Raw genomic sequence first — 18,713 nt, 5'->3', positions numbered from 1 at the left:
CTCCTTCTTTAACTCCCTGTTTTTTTCTCCTGTGCTGATCTGCTGCTCTCTTCCACCCGGCTCCTTCTTTAACTCCCTGTTCTCTTCTCCTGTGCTGATCTGCTGCTCCCTTCCACCCACCTCCTTCTTTAACTCCCTGTTCTCTTTTGCTGTGCTGATCTGCTGCTCTCTTCCACCCACCTCCTTCTCTAATTCCCTGTTCTCTTCTAATCTCCCTTACTGATCTGCTGTTCTCTTCCACCGCCTCCCTCTCTAGCTCCCTGTTCTCTTCTCCTGTGCTGATCTGCTGTTCTCTTCCACCCGCCTCCTTCTTTAACTCCCTGTTCTCTTTTGCTGTGATGATCTGCTGCTCTCTTCCACCCACCTCCTTCTCTAATTCCCTGTTCTCTTCTATTCTCCCATACTGATCTGCTGCTCTCTTACATCGCCTCCCTCTCTAGCTCGCTGTACTCTTCTCTTCTCCTGTGCCGATCTGCTGTTCTCTTCCACCCGCCTCCTTCTTTAACTCTCTGTTCTCTTCTGCTGTGCTGATCTCTTCCACATACATCCTTCTGTAACCGCACACACACACATACATACAACTACGCATACACAAACACACATCACCCCACACATCACCCCACGCACAACCCCATGCACAACCCCACGCACAACCCCACGCACAACCCCACGCACAACCCCGCACAACCCCGCACAACCCCACGCACAACCCCACGCACAACCCCACGCACAACCCCACGCGCAACCCCACACACAACCCCACACACAACCACACTCTATCTATCGCCCTCACTCTATCTATCGCCGTCTCTCTATCTATCTAACGCCCTCACTCTATCTAGCTAACGCCCTCACTCTATCTAGCTAACGCCCTCACTCTATCTAGCTAACGCCTTCACTCTATCTAGCTAACGCCCTCACTCTATCTATCTATCTTTCGCCCTCACTCTATCTATCTATCTTTCGCCCTCACTCTATCTATCTATCGCCCTCACTCTATCTATCTATCTATCTATCGCCCTCATGCTATCTATCTATCGCCCTCACGCTATCTATCTATCGCCCTCACGCTATCTATCTATCTTTCGCCCTCACTCTATCTATCTATCGCCCTCACTCTATCTATCTATCGCCCTCACTCTATCTATCGCCCTCACTCTATCTATCGCCCTCACTCTATCTATCTATCACCCTCACTCTATCTATCTATCGCCCTCACACTATCTATCTATCACCCTCACGCTATCTATCTATCGCCCTCACGCTATCTATCTATCTTTCGCCCTCACTCTATCTATCTATCTATCTATCTATCTATCTATCTATAGCCCTCACGCTATCTATCTATCGCCTTCACGCTATCTATCTATCGCCCTCACGCTATCTATCTATCTATAGCCCTCACTCTATCTATCTATCTATCTATTGCCCTCACTCTATCTAGCGCCCTCCCTCTAGCTATCTATCGTCCTCACTCTATCTATCGTCTTCCCTCTAGCTATCTATCGCCTTCACTCTATCTATCGCCCTCCCTCTAGCTATCTTTCGCCCTCTCTCTAGCTATCTTTCGCCCATCTATCGCCCTCACTCTATCTATCTATCGCACCACCACAGCATCACTCAGGGGTACCACAGCATCACTCAGGGGCACCACAACATCACTATGCGCTACCACAGCATCACTGAACGCCACGGCATCACTCGTCGCCACCACAACATCACTCAGCGCCACCACAGTATCAATCTGTGCAACCATTCAACAATAACTGGTTCAAATATTTTCTCTCAATGTTTCAAGCTTTATTACAAATGTCACAAAAAGATGTTAATATTTCACTTCTGTTCTTGGATTTTCGTCACAATAAAATGCACTGAACATAATCTTCACAAAAGTTATTTACAAAAGTTTAAGCTATTGCCATTATAAATTACAATAACTTTTATTTAAGTATTAATTATTTAAAAAAAATAAAAGCCATTGTTATTTGTAATATCAATACATCTAAGTCACGTAAATACAAAACATGTTGCATTACAAATGCTATAGGTGTCACATTTGCAAAAGATAAAAGTATTGGCATTGTAAATGACAAAGCTATTAATTTCGCTATTTTCAAAACCAACACATAAATTAAAAAAATTTCATTTACAAGACCAATAGCTCAAACTTTCCTAATGCGAGACCTATTGCATTGCAAATGCTTGTTAAGTTATTGCAATGAAAGATTACCAACATCCATTCAGTGTCAAAATCACGAGAAAAACTGTGTTAAAGTTAACTTATGAGAAAACAAAGCACCCATTTCAGCATTCATGAAGAAAATTTGGCAGTTGTGGTTAAAAATTGTCAAATTCGGAAAAGTATGCAAGTGGGAAGAGGTAACGAAAGTGTTAACCACCTGGTTAGCCAAAAATCAGTAAGTACCAAAGACTATACTGTTGTAATAAACATCTCGTGTGATATGACCCTCATTTTTATAAGATCGAATGAGAAACTTGGAGCACACAAGAGTGTTTTCTCTTCCTGCAAAAGACTGATAAGGAATTGTGAACTAGGATGCCCATTCGGACTAGAAATTCCATTCGTCAGTTCCGGTGCTCTCCTTCCCAAAGGAGTGACCGACACGTTTTCTACATTTATTTTTACAAAATATGTTCAAAAAAGCTGAGTTTGGGTTCACAAAGACATATTAAAAAAATTAAAATATATGGTAAGTCCACAAAGCCCTACATGAAATGGAGCATTTTGCTATGCCACCTGTCACAGCATCTTTCCAATACATATGCCTTAAATCTCTTACACAACCTGATCTCAATGAACGTCCTTGACAAACGGATAGGAAGAATCAGAGACAGGTCATACAGTCTTTTGTGCCATTTTCTATGTGATTTGGGTATTTCTTTACTTATTTATTTTGTTGGAGATATATCTGTGTCTACCCAAAGATGGCTTTTTTGCATATTATTATATCAAAAGAGTGGAATGTTAGATGTCCTTTGCTGTAAATGGCAATTAACAGGAATTTCAGATATGTTCTTTGAGCTCTGATTTGAACCTGGTAGCTTAAAACCTAAACAGGAGCTATCCCAGTGGGTTGAGAAACTGCCCCCATCCCTGCAAGAATCCGTCCTGGTGTCCATACTTAAACCTGATATGGCATCCTATAGACCGATAGCCATCTTAGGCATGGACTATAAAATCCTGGGAAAGATCCTGGGTGAGAGGTATGCTTAGGTTTTACCAACCCTAGTATACTCAGACCTAAATGGTTTTGTCCCGGGGAGCAGCACATCCTAAAACATACAACGACTGTTCTATGTGATGGAGCAGGCCCCTAGATAGCACCCTCATGTATTTATTTATATTTATTTATTATGAGTTTTGTATAGCGCTAGCTGGATCCAAGGGTATTGAGCGCTTCACAACAGGTACAACAGTGTGCCTTAGCGGCGAAGGTAGACTCCATATCTGGACAACTTATAGGCATTGCAAATAACACAATCATACAGATCATAAGGTCTACAGGGGGGTTCTATGATCTTCCCCTTCAGTACAGGTGCATTCAAGGAAGAGGGCTTTGACTAAAGTCTTGAATTTCGGTAAATAGGAGGTCATTCTGGTGGGAGGGAGGGGGGGGGGGGTGGCGTTCCAGATCTTGGGTGCATTACCCACAAAGGATTTACTTGTAGTTTTGCGTTTCCGCGATTTCAATGGAATGAGAAGGAGCATGTTTGAGCTTCTGAGATTCCTGGACTGGCCGGCCCTTTTGAGTTTTGTGGCCAGGTGTTCTGGTTTACCTGTGTGAAGGGCTTTGTGTGTAAGACATGCTGTTCGAAAATTGGCTCGTTGTTCAATAGGGAGCCATTTCAGATACTTGAGCACGGGAGAAATGTGTTAGAATTTCTTGGTTCCTGTGACCATTCTAGCCGCAGCATTGAGGGTGGTTTTCAAGGGGCCTATGTGTGATTTAGCTGATCCAGTCAGGGCTGCAATTCCATAGTCAATTCTGGAGAGCACCAGTGCCTGAGTGGCCTGTTGAAGGTCTTTTGGAGGCAGGAAGGGTTTTATTTTGTAGAGAAGTTTCAGATTGAGGAAAGCGCTTTTGGCGGAGCTTGCAATGTGTTTTTTCATGTCCAGTTTGAGGTCTAGGGTGATGCCTAGGGACTTGACCGAGTCCTTCGGCTTGAGGGTGCCTTTGAGGGCATCAATGGCTTTGAGCCATTCTTCGATTTGGGGGTTTTCGTCTCTGTTGGAGATGAGTAGAACTTCAGTTTTTTCTTGATTAACCCCTTCCCTGCTCATGACGAGCTCAGCTCGTCATGAGGCACAGCGGAGCTGTGCTTATGACGAGCTGACCTTGTCATGAACAATGATAAATCTTAATTTCCCGCACAGGAGGGGAAAACCACTAGCAGCCAACTGGTTAATCTTCAGGTGGTTCTGTGAGAGCCATTGTTGAACGTCTTTGAGCGTGTCATTAAGTTTGAGCATGTCGTTCCTGGAGGTGGTTTCCAGATAGAGATGCGTGTCATCAGCGTAGAGGTGGAAGGGGATGTTGGAATTTCTGAGTAGTGTGGTGAGGGGTTCCATGTAGATATTGAAGAGTTGGGAAGAGAGTACTGACCCTTGTGGGACTCCTCTAATGACGGGTAGGGGGTCAGATTCAAAGTTTTTGATTTTTACTCTTTGTGAGCGATTGTGTAGAAAGGAGGAGAACCGATTTAGTACCGTCATTTCCAAGCCTGCTCTTTCTTGTTGGACTTTGAGGAGCAATGTGTGATCAACAGTATCAAACACGGCCGATAAGTCAAGGAGAATGTGAAGGTAGCATTGGTCTGAGTCAAGTGATTTGTGTAGATCGTCTATGACGTTTAGGATGGCAGTTTCAGTGCTGCATCCCTTTCTGAATCCCGATTGGTGTGGGTGAAGGAGCTTGATGTTCTCCAGGTGTTGGGTTAACTGTGGCAGAACACATTTTTCCTGTATTTTGGATAAGAGAGGTAGGTTTGACACGGTTCTAAAGTTGTTCATATCTTCCGTGTCTAGTCCTGTTTTTTTTAATAGCGGCGTGACTTGGCCGACCTTAAGGCAATCCAGGATATTTCCCGAGCTGAGCGAGCTGTTGATGATCTTGCACCAAATTGGGGCTAGGGTGTGTTTCAGGTCTTTGGCCAGATTTATAGGAAGCTGATCCAGGGAGTGGGATGACGGTTTGGCGTTGGCGGTCAGGGTGACTATCTCTGCTTCCTGAATAGGCGTGAAGACTGACCATTGAGTGGGTGGGATCAATAGGGTGCTTTCAGTCAGTGATGGTGTCTTGGTCTCCCTGAGAAAGAGGGGGTTTGTGCTGAGAAAGAGGTTGATCTTGATGATTTTTTCATTGAAAAAGCTGGCAAAGTTGTCGCATTGTTCTTTGGAGGACACTAAGTTGGATGTGTTAGATTTGGATGTTTGGCTTCTGATGATGCTAAAGAGCTCTTTGGGACAGTTTTTAGCATTATCTAGGGGGGAGCAGAAGAAAGACGATTTTTTGTCCTTGATGAGTTTATTGTAGTTTCTGCATGCTGTCTTGAGTTGTTCGAGGTGCTGGGCAGAGGGATTGCTCCTCCAGATTCTTTCTAGGGATCTGAGAAGTCTTCTTTCATCATTGATGTCAGAAGTGAACCAAGATCTCGATGGAGTGTTTAATTTTTTTCTAAGTTTCCAAGTGTAGAAGATGAAGTCCATTTTTAGCTGCCCTCTAGATGGGCAGTGGTACGTGTCTACGATTAGTATTTCTGGGAATTGTCTGATAATTTTGAGTTTAAGGAGTTTTTTTGGTTTGATAGAGAGTCTTTGAGGGCAAGAAATAGCGAAAGCATTTTGACCGTGGGGAGGTAGGTAGTTTGGGGTTTGGCATGGGTATTCGTTTGAGTGTATGGCTGGTGGCATCTTGGCTAGGCTGAAGGAGGAGGAGGGTTTATCGAATGTGAGGGGGTGAGCTGTTTGTTGCAATGCAGGGGGTTGAGTTACAGGAGAGGGCTCTCCAGAGGAGAGTAAAATACTGTGGGATTCAACTTATAGTGGGGTCTGCTAGTTAGGACCATCAGGGATATGGACCACCTGCCAGGGGGGTGTATAGACCTGTTAGGGGGGGCGGGGAGCGGGCGGAGGTGCTATGTTCCCCCAACTATGAGTAAGATCTGTTTGTTATCCGGGAAACTATAAGCCAGGAGCCAGCAAGACTGTGAGATCAGAGATATCAGCAAAGAGGTCAGGCTGCCTCTGTGCAGTAATGTGGGTTAGGGGCACTGTAACAGGAGTGGACCTGCTGCAGTCGTCTACTTTGCTATTGACCAGCTTGGGTGGTCGGAGGTGCTTCACTTCTGCTTGGGGCTGTGTTAGTTTGGTTGGCACATGTAGGGGTGATAATCTAATCCTTGAGTGGGCCTATCTTTTTCAGGCGTTGACTGCTGTGGGAATAGGCTACCGCCTCCAAGCGTAAACTAAATTGCTCTATGCTTATCCCCTCATCCAGGGTTCACCTGGGCAGGCTGATCTCGCTACTATTCCCCGTGGTTGGAGGCACCAGACAGGTATACCCTCTTACTAATAGCACTGGCCATGAAACCTCTTCCCATCAGGCCTCTCCTGGAAGTTGAGGCATGGGGGATACCACTAGACAGCGTGATCCATGCAGCGCCCCATTTAGCGGATGACCTGCTTCTATACTTTTGTGACATCTGCTCAGACCTCACCCCCATAAATGTGACCCAGCGGACTTTTCCACAAGTTGCTGGCCTCCGGGTCAACTGGGCCAAATATCGTGCGTGTTCCCATTGAGCTACAGCCTATCCTCACTTGAGATGCGACTGGGGGAACTTTATTGACCTGAAAAGAAACACAGTCAGATATATTGGAGTGCGCCTCTATGTTTCTCCAACCAACGTCTTTGAGCGCAATCTGGGGAGGACCCTTTCTGCCCTAAATCGCAGTTATGATATTGGAAGGTTCTACCCTTGGCCACAACTGGGAAAATAGCCCTATCCAAAAAAAATGTCTACCTGTGGCTTCTTTATTACTTTACCAAGGTACCTGTTGTTCCCCCTGGGTGCTTCTTCCCTAACCTGGACACATGCGTAGAAAGCTCTTTTGTGTTAACAAGTGCCGTTGCATCTTGTTGCATAAACTGAAGCTTCTGTAGGCAGGGGCAGACTCAGTGCCCCATCATTTGAAGCCTCTTACCTTTGAATGGGTCTCATGATGGTTAGCAGGGCACTATTTGGGAGAAGCAAGCACTGGATGTGAAGCCCTATCCTTGGCCACGCTACAGAGATTTCTCCTACCCACGACCACTCTTCGGGCCCCTCACTCGATGCAGGTAACAGTTGCCAGCATATGTCTAAAAAGAATTGCCTGCCTTACATATCATGCCTTACCTTATGCTCCAGCATTCCCTTTACAGGGACTACCATGCTTTCTAGGCTCCTACTCTGTAGCTGACTTGACAAACTGGCATGTCTGCTCCTTGTCCACGGTGAGCGAACCCTCTGCAGAGGGACATCTCCTCTCCTTTGACCAACTCATAGCTGACCATGCCCTCCCCAGGGTCAAAACCTGACATACCAACAGCTATGCTACACATTTTTAATTCTCTAGTCCACATCCAACGAGGAGCCCCAAACCAACTCAGTACTACAACTCCATTACATACATGGGACAGGACGGTATCTGTTAACCTGGCTATACAAAGCTCTGAAGGAACATACAGGGATCCCACAGGGCACTACAGGGCAAGTGGGAGGATGAGTTCTGATGGGCACTCCACTGTGCTGAATGGAATCGGACACTGGGATTCCCTCAACGGGTACCCTGGAATGCACGATTCAAGGGCATACATTTCACACCTGACACCAGAACAACTCAATCACTATTTCCCCACTGCACTCTTGGGCTTGGCTCGCGGTCAACCACCTTCTGCAGACCTACGACATATGCTGTGGTCATACTAGGCCCTTACCACATATTGGCACTGAATCCACACCATGGCGCAAACATGACCCAAAGGTATCAGAGCACTGTACATATGGTTGATAAAAAGAAAATAGATGCATTAAAAGAAACAAATTTAAGTAAGATAAAATAATATTAAACGTCCGTCATTCACTTTTTAGGCCACAAGGTTAAATCTTCAGGGGGGGTTTCTGAGTCTATTCAGAATCCGTTCAGATCCAGGTACCCAGGGAGCAAAGATTGAGTGGAGTTCTTCTGGGAAGGATGTGGTACTGTCCTGTATATTTAATACTGCCTTTGTGGTGCCACTTAAAATCAGGGGATAGGCTAACCGAGAAATCTATTCATTTTGAGAAAAATCTATTCATTAGGATCTTTTTCACCTCTTTTTTGTAAAAGTGGGCCAATTGGTTTGATTGTACATTGGGTTGTAAGAAGTTCCAAATCCTTAGAGCACCTCTTGAAAAGGAACATGTGTAGGTTTTTTGTTTTCTGAATCTCGGGGGTTCAAGTCTGAGTGAGGTTGCACTCCTGAGGGAGCGGCTGCCTCCTGAAATTTGAATTTTTTATTCCCGGTACCTTGGTTCATTAAAATGTAAGGTTTTGTGTGTGAGGCGAGCAATTTTCAATTGAGTTCTAGCCTTATGCGCTCAAAGTTCCAATTGCCTGTAACAAGTCTCACTGTTGTGTTGAGAGTCGCTTTGAATGGAGTGGTACTCATCTTGGAGAGACCTGAAAGGGTTGCAGATCTGTATTCTAGTATGGAGACCACTAATGACTACTGCTTGTTTGAAGTGTGAGGGAAGCAGGTATGATGTCACTTTCTTCAATAGTTTGAGTTGGAAAGTTGCACTGCACATGGTAGCCCTGATATGTGCTAGCATGTACACATTCTTGCCCAGTGTTGTTCCAAGGGATTTATTGGAATTAATAATGGTAAGTTTGCAGTTGAGGGCGTCTAGATGATTGAGCCAATCTTGAATGCATGAGTTGCTGTGAAGGAAGTGAGAAAAGTAGTATTCTGTTTTCAGAAACTTCAACTTGATGTTGTTTTGAGATAGCCAGGACTGAGTTTTGACTAGTGTTAGTTAGTTGGATGACATCTTCTAGGGAGGATATCTTTAAGTACAGTTGTGTGTCGTCTGCGTGAAAGTATATACAACGTTCGATTGGTTGAAGATTTCCGTCAGTGGTTCCATATATAGGTAAAAGAGTGTGGGGGAAATGGTCGACCTGTGTGGTACTCCTCATCTCAAAAGTGAGGTATCTGAGAATTAATTGCCTAGTTTGATTCATTGTGAGTGGTACTGCACGAGGGATGCGAACCAGACGAGTACTTTCCCAGACAAACCCATTCTGTTTTCTAGCAATCTTAATGAGTTGTGATTGACCGCATCAAATGCTAAAAAGAGGTCTAGGAGAATTAGTAGGCATGAATAGCTGTTGTCTAACATCTTAAGGGTGTCATCCATGATGTGAACGATGGCTGATCCGGTGCTGTGACCTGGTCTAAATCCTGATTGAAATTTGTTTAGTAGATTGAATTGGTCAATGTGCTTACTCAATTGGTTATGCACACATTTGCCAAATATTTGGCCAGAACCGGATATTCGTCATTGTACAAAAGTTGCTCTGGTTTGTAGGGTCTGCTTCTACTTTTTTTAAGAGGGATGCCACTCACCCAGTCTTCACGCAGTTGGGGATGATGCCCTGTTTTAGCAATGAATTTACAATCTTTGTCCGTATATGTGAGAAAAGGTGACTGAGTTCCTTTAGCATTGTGGAGGGGATAGGGTAGGTGAAGAGAGAAATTGGTTTCATGGATAGTAAAGTCTTGTGGACCTCCTCCTGAGATAGGGTTTTGAACTCACCCCAGAATGCTGATTTTTGGTAATGGTTCTTCATATGATCCTCCACTGGGGAAATAGAATCACTGTTATGGTGATCATTGTCTATGGTGGTTTGCAGCGTTTCTTTGTTAGTTATTTCTTTTTCAATTTCAAGGATTCTTTCATTGAAAAATGAAGAGAAAACTTCCCATTTTTCTTCCGAGTTATTGCTGATTTTGGTTACAGTGTTTGCCCCGGTTTCTTGGTTTTCAATTTCAAACAGCCGTCTTGGGTGATTCCTTGCATTGAAGTACAATGCTTTTGCTTTTCACATTTTTTTTGTTGCTATGCCATTGTTCACGTAGTTTGATTAGAAGCAATGTCAAGGGTTCCAGTCTTCACTTTCACTCGGCATGTCAAAGATTCCTCCTTTCCACATTTAGGTTTTGATTCTACCAAGGTTGGAAGAGTTTTTTTTTGTCTTTTGAGTCTCACTGGAGCTACTGCCTCCCTTATGGTTGTTATTGTTTGGTTGTAGTGCTTGTTTAATTTAGAAACATTCTGGGTTATTGTTGGAGAAGTGATGTTTTCCTTGTAAAGTCCAGCCAATTGCACCCTGGTCATGTTCAACCCTTGTTATGTGTTGAGCTTTTGCAAATTGGGTTAAGTTCAGGTCAGCGAGGAATTATTTTAGTGTAGATACATGTATATCATCCCCGTTGTTCCAGTGCAGGTTGAAGTCTCAGAGAAATACAGCATTGGGGTGTAGCATGGAGTTCATTGTAATCATTTCCAGCTGGTCTTTTCCAGGAGGGTGGTAATCCAGGTGTACTTTGGCTGGTGATTTCTTTGCTGTGGAGATTTCTGCACTCATGTATTCACATGATGTGAGACTGTCTACAGGGAAAGTTTTGACTAATAGTGAATTCTTATGAATGATTGCGATCTCCCCTCCCTATCATTGTTTTCGGTCAAGGTGTTGGATAGTGGAGTTTAGAGGAACGAGTATGTTGAGCATGGGTGTGGACCATTGATTAAGCCAGGTTTCTGTCAGGAAAAGAATGTCTAATTCATGGTGGAGGATAGTTTTGGCGATGTCTGTAGCATGTTTGACTGCTGATCTGCAGCTTAGTAGCATGCATTTTGGTGTCGGTTTTGAGAGACACTGTGACTAAGATTTGGTGTTAGCATGATCTCAATTTGGTTCTCATGGTTTATGCTCTGTTTTTATATCCTGTGGCCTTTGTCTTTCCTTAGCATCGACGGTTGGTATGCTGAAGTTTAGTGGTTGGGCTTGCAGTGAGAAGTCTTTGTAGGATTGTAGTAATGCTTTGATGTCTTTTACAGATAGATGGTTATGAGCTCACTTGGGCTGAAAAATGGATGGCCAAAGGTGGGTGATGTAGTTTATGGTTGAATGAGAGAGATTGTTAGCCTTAGGGTATAATGCGTATTGTACGTATGTCTTAATCTCTTGGACAGCTACCGTGGTGTCCTTGATGTTCTTATTTGCTATATTTAATCATTTATTAAGTAATCAATTTTATGTTTCAGTTTGCTTAACTGGGTATTCCATGGTGTGTTCAAATTTTGTCTGCCAGTCATATCACATTTTGCAGATTCTGTGAAGTGTGATTCAGTCTGTTGTGCATCTTTATAGATTGATCTGGGGGTGTGCTCCTTGAATACCGAGTTGTCCGGGTTTGTTCTTTGCCTTGTTGTAGGTGACCGTACATGCTCACTCAGTGTATGGTTTAGGTCATTACAGTGGTCTTTCTTGGGAATTCAATTGTGGTTTGCTCACTTCTTAGAAAATTCTGATATCCTGAGCTAGGAGTGAAACGGGTGAGTCTACTGAAGGCAGTAAAGTATGTTTTTTGTGTTTTAATAATCAAACCCATTTGGGCATCAGTGAGCGCCTTTGCTCCAGAGGGGTGTTGTTTTTGGCTCCTTTCTGTTATAACTGGCTTGTCTGTAATGATCCCATCTACTCTCCGTTATTCTCCACTGGTCAGTATAATCATATAAGGAGGTGTCAGAGAGGTAGTATCTAGATTGTGAGGGGCTGGCGCCTGACTAGGATTCTGCGTCATTATTGTTTCCATTGTAGAACTGTTGATTTCTCATGGTAGGGGTATTTAGGACGGTAGAAGACAGCTGGGTTAGGGTTTCGGTCACTTGTGTTGTAGATCAAATTTGTTTGCATTGTAATCAGTGAGTCTTGTGGTGTGGAACGTTCCATTTCAGTTGGTGTTGGGTCTAGTTCTGGTGTGCGTTCAGTTCTTAGAGGTTGTTGATTAGTCAGTACGGTTCGGGACGTGTTCTGGCATGAAGGTGCTCTTGCGTGTGCTCTTAGTTTAGGGAACCATTGATCAATAATTTCTAGATTAGGGTGGATGCTTGTTCTAGTATGATGCCATTCTTGTAGATTGATATTGCCACTACTGCTTTGGAGGTAGAAATCGACAATTTGAGACTATTTGGAATATTAATAGATTTTGATACCTGTAGGACTACGTGGATTGCTTTTCTCCACCTTGCTGTATATCGAGTGAAGAAGATGAAGTCTGAATTTATTGTTACTTTCTTTAAGCAAAGGTAGGAGTTGAAGATGAGTGTTTCTGGGTGGGCTTACGAGTCTTTGTTTGAACTGTTTTACTGCATGCTAGGAGCGATTCGTTGTGTAAATTATTTTGAGGGAGTTTGTTCTGAATTTTGATAGGCATCCTATTGGGGAATTGGTTCTCTATTAAGCAATCTCTGTGTTAGTGAATGCTTGGTCCTGCAAATTGTGTGTTGTAGCATTGAGCTATGTATTCTTCTGTCTCACGAAGATGTGGGAGCCTCAAATTGATGCTTTGTGTGATGAAGACAATAGGAGATCAATAGGCAAGCCACATGTTCTTTGGGGAATAGTTATTTACCTTATAACTTCTAATTACAGGTAAGAGATGTCTGTCACGCAGAGTTCTTCACTATGGGAGATTTGTGATATGATATGATTCTTCACTATGGAGTGGGGATCAGCCCAGTACCCCAAATTAACTTGTGCACTACTTGTATATATAGTCTCCGCACAATCAGGTGTCTTTACAGATTTTGCAATTTTGGGGGACCACTTGTTCTCAAACCAGATATCCAATTTTTTTTAAAACAATATTTGCTTTTAGTATTTGGGTTGCAACAGATAGTTAGCGGAATAGGGTTGATCCGCAAAGAGCAAGTTTGGTAACCACCTTCCCCACATTACCCACAGTTGTAAGTTGGCAATCTTTAATCAGTAGAAACTCTGTATGTGCATAACAACCCCTTACCATTACAAGATAGCCTCTCTTTAGAGGCTAATGAGGTCATATCATGAGTCCTTACAGTCCTACTTTACTTTCAATGATTAAGCATGGCTTAAGCCTCTAGTCTTCAGTAATTTCCAATGCTGTCAGTGAGCTTACAGTCCTACTATGCTTTCAGTGAGTAGACGTGCCTCCAGTCTCAAGTCCTATATCAATTTTCCTGCTGTAGAGACGGTAGCCATTTTAGGGAAAAGAAGAAAGATTTCCCTTCAAGGAGGGGGGAAGGGGGGGAGGGATCCAACCAAAATTATTAATAGTTTGCATACAATGAAGCAGCAGGCTTTTACTGTTTTTAACAGTAGCCAGACAGGGATTAAATTGCTGAGCATTTGTTGACAATCTCTGCTGGATCAGTGTTCTGCCAAGTGATTAAAATGAAAAATACAACAAGGTGATTGATGGAATGCTTGACTAATCTCAGCCACAATCGCTTTAGCGCATCCCAATCCATCGATTTGTGCCAACATTGCCACTTCAGTTTGGACCTGGCCTTACGTAAAATCAGATTATGCCTGCTCCTCTAAAACATTTCAGCCTGCCCTAACTGCCAAGCCAGGTCCTCCCTGAAAAAGAATACAATCAACCTAGGGCACGTTTTGCCTTAATTAGGGCTGTTCAGCCAGGTACAGATCGGTTAGAGTGGCACAGGGAGCCTGGGACCCACATCTGGGCATACCCTGCACACTTAGAGCATCAAAGGCGAAAATAACAAGGTGATGGTTTGGAATGCGCAAATTAATCTCAGCCACTGGCAATATAATAATAATAAGAACTTTATTGCGTGATTAAAAGAAAAATCATTGCAAATACAGCCACTGGCAATAGCTCAGCCCTCATTCCAATCCATTATTTTTGCCCACCATGCCACCTCAGTTTGGACCCAGTCATATGCAAATCAGTCTTGACCCGGCTTCTAATGGGAACAGTCCAGCCCGAACTGCCAAGCCAGGTACAAAATATTGATCAATTGGGATGTGGCCCGAGTGATTACCAGTGGCTGAGATTAATCCAAGCATTTCATCCATCACTGTTTTGTATATTTAAAGTGATTAAAATGGCATGACAAACATCACTCTTTCAAAACATTTCTGCAATAAATCTCGGGGATCTGATAATGTTCTTGAAATCGTAAAACACACAAGTGTTTGACCCATTATATAGAAGCTCAAGGCAGTTCCGAGTATGATGGCAAATTCTTGCTGCTACATCTAACAAATAAGCCCACCAAGGATCGGCATACCACAATGTCATTGCTAGTGACCGCATTAGAGAACATCAGCAACATTGAGCATGAGGGAGGTAATGGGTCCATCATCCTTCTAGATTTCTCTGTGGTCTTTGGAATTAACTGTCACTGTATATTGTTCAATTATCCTTCTTATGTTCTATAGAGCTTTTCTAGAGCTGCAGGTTTGGTTTTCTGACCTCTGGCACTGAGTACAATGTCAATGTGCCAACCTGAATCAGAAAACCAGATGGACTGCAATCCATTTACAAACAACTAAGCAATGTTAGCATAGAATGTGGTTCAGGTAACGTGCAGTCTCATGCCACAAAGCAGGGACCGTCAGAGGAACACCAAATCCTCTTTCATAAATGCACAACACACTCAGGGATCACTAGAATGCAAGATATATAGTTTAAAAGCTTTACTTCAAACCAAAACCTTAGTCTATTTTGTACAAGATGAATCATTATTACAAGTATAAACTGAAAGGTATGGAGGAAGTTTATAAGTAAAGTAAACAATAAAAAAAATCCAACCATATTGCGTTTGAAGCTATTGCATTTACACCCTTCTTTACAACGTCTATGCGCAATACTAGTTCTAGAACACTAATTGCAAATTAACAATAAAAGCCCATTTTGAGTATCAAAGAAGGTTCACACCTGCAAACCTTATTACAGAACAATACGTTCGATTTTCAGCTCACAAAGGCAGCTGCGTGTGCTATTGATAAAGCACAAATGTTAGCGCTACCAGCCGAGCAGCCTGTCATGGCCAAACTCTTTGCAGGTTCAGTTAAGGTTGTTGTACAATTAGGTCCCTGTGTCCTTCTGTTACCTGGTGTGAAGTGAAGTCATCTCTGACTTCTAGCTTTCTATGTCTGGTTTTTTAGATCATGCCAGGCTTTGTTGACGGCTTTTATGATAAATATTCAGCGTAATGTCCTTTCAGCTATTTTCAATCTATCAGACAGTGTTCTCTTGATAAGACAACAAATGTAACATAAAATTATCAATCTTCCAGAAAGGTTAACATTTCACAATAATGATAAATATATAAATGATTAAAAGTAAAGACTATGGGCCAGATGTAGGTGGCCCAATACCGGTCGGTAACGGCCGAAATTACCGAATTGCGGCTGTTACCGACCGGTATTGGGCATTTGGGATGTAGGGGGCCTAAATTGTGAATTCGGTAATTTACCGATTCGGTATTTAAAGGAATCGGTAAATTACAGATTCCTTAGAATACCGAATCGGTAAATTACCGAATTTGCAATGTAGGGAGCACTCAAATGAGTGCTTATCCCATTTTAGGATTCGGTTTTTACCACCAACTATAAGTTGGTGGTAAATAAGGAATACCTTTGAAAATGCAAATCAGTGCATTTTCAACTGTGCCATGTGGCAGACATACATGCCCTTAGGGCATGTATGTGTGCCACATCTGCACACAAGCACGATTCAGGGGTGCAACAGGGTGTCAAAGTGACCCCCTGGCACCCTTGAATGTGTCCCCCATTTTACCAAATCGGAATTTACCGATTCCGTAATTGCCATTCATTCCTATGGGCTTCTAGGCCCATAGGAATGAATGGCAATTACTGAATCGGTAAATACCGATTCAGTAATTACCGAATCTTAAAGATTCGGTAATTTTTACCACATTTTTTGCTACATAGCATTTACAGATTCTAAAATACCGAATCGGTAGAATTCGGTATTTTGGAATCGGTAAATACTATTTACCTATATCTGGCCCAATATACTATAAATATATTCATGTAAACTGAATTGTGCAAGAACAGAGAATGATGAAAATGAACGTGCATTTGATTTAAACCCACACATTCACTTTTGATTAATCAATTAGCACACACATATCATTCAGAGAAGGGGAATTCAGAGAAGGGGAATTGAGACCCTAAATGGGGAAGACAAAAGATGATATTAATGACACATTAGTGATATATGGGTTTAGATGTAACACCTTTGACTTGATAACAATCTTGCTCAGAGCAACCCCATGCATTGTCAAACAATCTAAACAAATCCTATTTTAATCCATTGTTACGCGGAGTGTAATGGGGTTTGGCATTGAACTCTATTGCTTTTAAGATCAATTCTAAACCATTGCCCAAATTGATACACTAAGTTGAATATTTGAATTGACATTTATTTTGACATTTATTATCAGTCAGTGATATCCAATTGCTAGTGAGATTGAAAAAAGACTTCTCTGAAGTTGGCCCAACTTTGTTTTGAATAACTAGCAGCTAATCCATACAGAAGTAGAACTCCTTTCATTTACAGTTGTGGAACCATGCCTAGATCTAATTGTGGGGGCCACACTCTCATTTCCCCCTCTTGCTCAAAGAGATTTCTGCTGTCTTCTTCATCCCTACTGTCAGGGGTGATTGGTTCTTCCAGTTGAGCCTGAGCTGTCTCTTATCTTCTGCCCAGACTCTGAGGCATACTCTAGGTCCCCTTTTTTGGCAGTGATCCCTAGACTGATTTTCCTGTCCCTGCATAGCACTCTCAAATCATTGATCCTTAGTGTGGGTAGAGTGGCAAGTCGATTTCCCTATTTTCCATCTTTGAAAACCTGGCAACATTTTTTGACACTTTGTGAAGATTTTGTTGTTGACTTTCTGGCTTTCGGAAAATTGTATCTTGGCTATACAGAACTTAATACCTTAAAAACCGTTTTGCTTAATGTTGATTTAGTAGTTCCTTTCAGTGGTTGCAGACTTATAAATGGTCTGGTACTACTAAACAAAAGATCTGGATCCGACAGCAAGGCACCAATATGAGGGTTTGGGTGTATTATATAGTATAGCTGTGCCGCATTACCGTGGAATACACTCACAAAAACTATCTTTGGTCCAGTCAGGCTCATTTCCACAACCTTAAGCTCAGCCCTGGGTAGCTATGGCTTCAAGCAGCAAGGCATGAACAAAGGAACTAGTGTAAAGCATTTACCACCACCAAAGAAATAAGAAAGCAACGCAACACAAAAGAAATACAACAGCAATTTTTTTAAATAGCTTATATTTGTATGAGTCCAAGACTATTAAAATCTACTATAGATACAGATTGTTAAAGAAATCTTAAATTTTAATCCAACCGTAAAGAAGCATTGGCTACTATAATCTTTGTAAACTTCTGAAAGGTTTGTTAAAGTTAGTATGGCTACACAGGCCCGGCATGGGTGACCAGGGAGAATGGGGTTACCTGGCAACCAATTAATTTTCAAACTTTACACTTGAACTCCCTCAGACTTAAATAGAGTGGTCCTGATGCTGCGGATGGAGGAGATGAAGATGCTCAAGGATGCTTCAGGTGCTGTAGACGGGGGTATCCTTGCATTATTCCTTGGTCCACGGGTCAGGTGGAGTGACTTTGGCCACAGGGGGGGGTTCCCTAAAAGTCCTCGTTGAGACTAAAGAAAGCCAGAAGCGGTTGGGCTACCAGTATCGGTCCACAGTGTTCCCAGCGATATCCTTTGGTGGGGGCTGGTGTCCCTTTTGGATGACCAATATGGACTCAGACGGCACTCTCAGGTCTGGCTGACTTGGGTGATATTTTTGACCATTGTGGATCAGTCTCTTGAAACGACCAGTGGCAGTTAGCGGTGATTCTACTGAAGTGGCTACTAACTTGCCAAAATGGGATGCTCCAACTTAAATTACCCTAGCGCTGGTTCCAGGAGGTTAGTCGACTGACTCTTGGAATCACTTATTCAGTCTAGGGCTGGTACACAACTTTTACCTGAGCCAGTGGTCACAGGCACAATCCTCTCTTTGCTAGCACAAGATGTAGCAGGTACAGTCCAGCACATGGTTGAGCCTCTCTTTGTGCAGTCCAAGGGGCAGCAGGGTTGTACTTCTTCACTCATTGTTCAAGTTTAGACGCGATCAGAGGCTTAGGCTGCTAGGGGTACCACATTTATTCCCAGAAAGTAACCTGGGGGGATGATGCTGTCACTAGCCAATGGGCTGGCAGGTTTTGTCCCTCTTGGTGACAACTTTCAGCTATGTGTGGTGTCTAGCAATCCCAGAGTGCACTATCCTGTCCCCTCTCAAGATGTTGGGACCCTTCATAAGATAACAGAAGTTTGGTACCCCACCACAGAGGTGTGGCTACCTATGGGCTACATGCCCATGGAAAACCCAATTTGGTCACCGGTTTGTGCTCTCTGTCCCTGTCTGTCTACCTCAACAAAGGGCAGCACCTCAGGAGTATGAATGCGATATGATCACAAAAGGCAGCCTCATCTTTTGGGCTACCACCCTGAGTGGCTTCCTGCAAAGT

The 18,713-nt window shown here is 43.0% G+C and overlaps 1 protein-coding gene and 1 pseudogene across 1 annotated transcript in view; one reads left to right on the top strand and one right to left on the bottom strand.

Moving 5' to 3' along the window:
- Positions 1-18,713, top strand: part of LOC147702336 (ATP-binding cassette sub-family A member 10-like) — a 1,673,715-nt gene that overhangs the window by 1,626,334 nt on the left and 28,668 nt on the right. The gene's annotated exons all lie outside the window — the stretch shown is intronic.
- LOC147702337 (uncharacterized) lies at positions 3,445-4,223 on the bottom strand (annotated as a pseudogene).

This window comes from Lissotriton vulgaris, chromosome 7 (genome assembly GCF_964263255.1).
Source record: "Lissotriton vulgaris chromosome 7, aLisVul1.2, whole genome shotgun sequence".
NCBI lineage: Eukaryota > Metazoa > Chordata > Amphibia > Caudata > Salamandridae > Lissotriton > Lissotriton vulgaris.
This window is presented reverse-complemented; position numbering and strand designations above follow the sequence as displayed.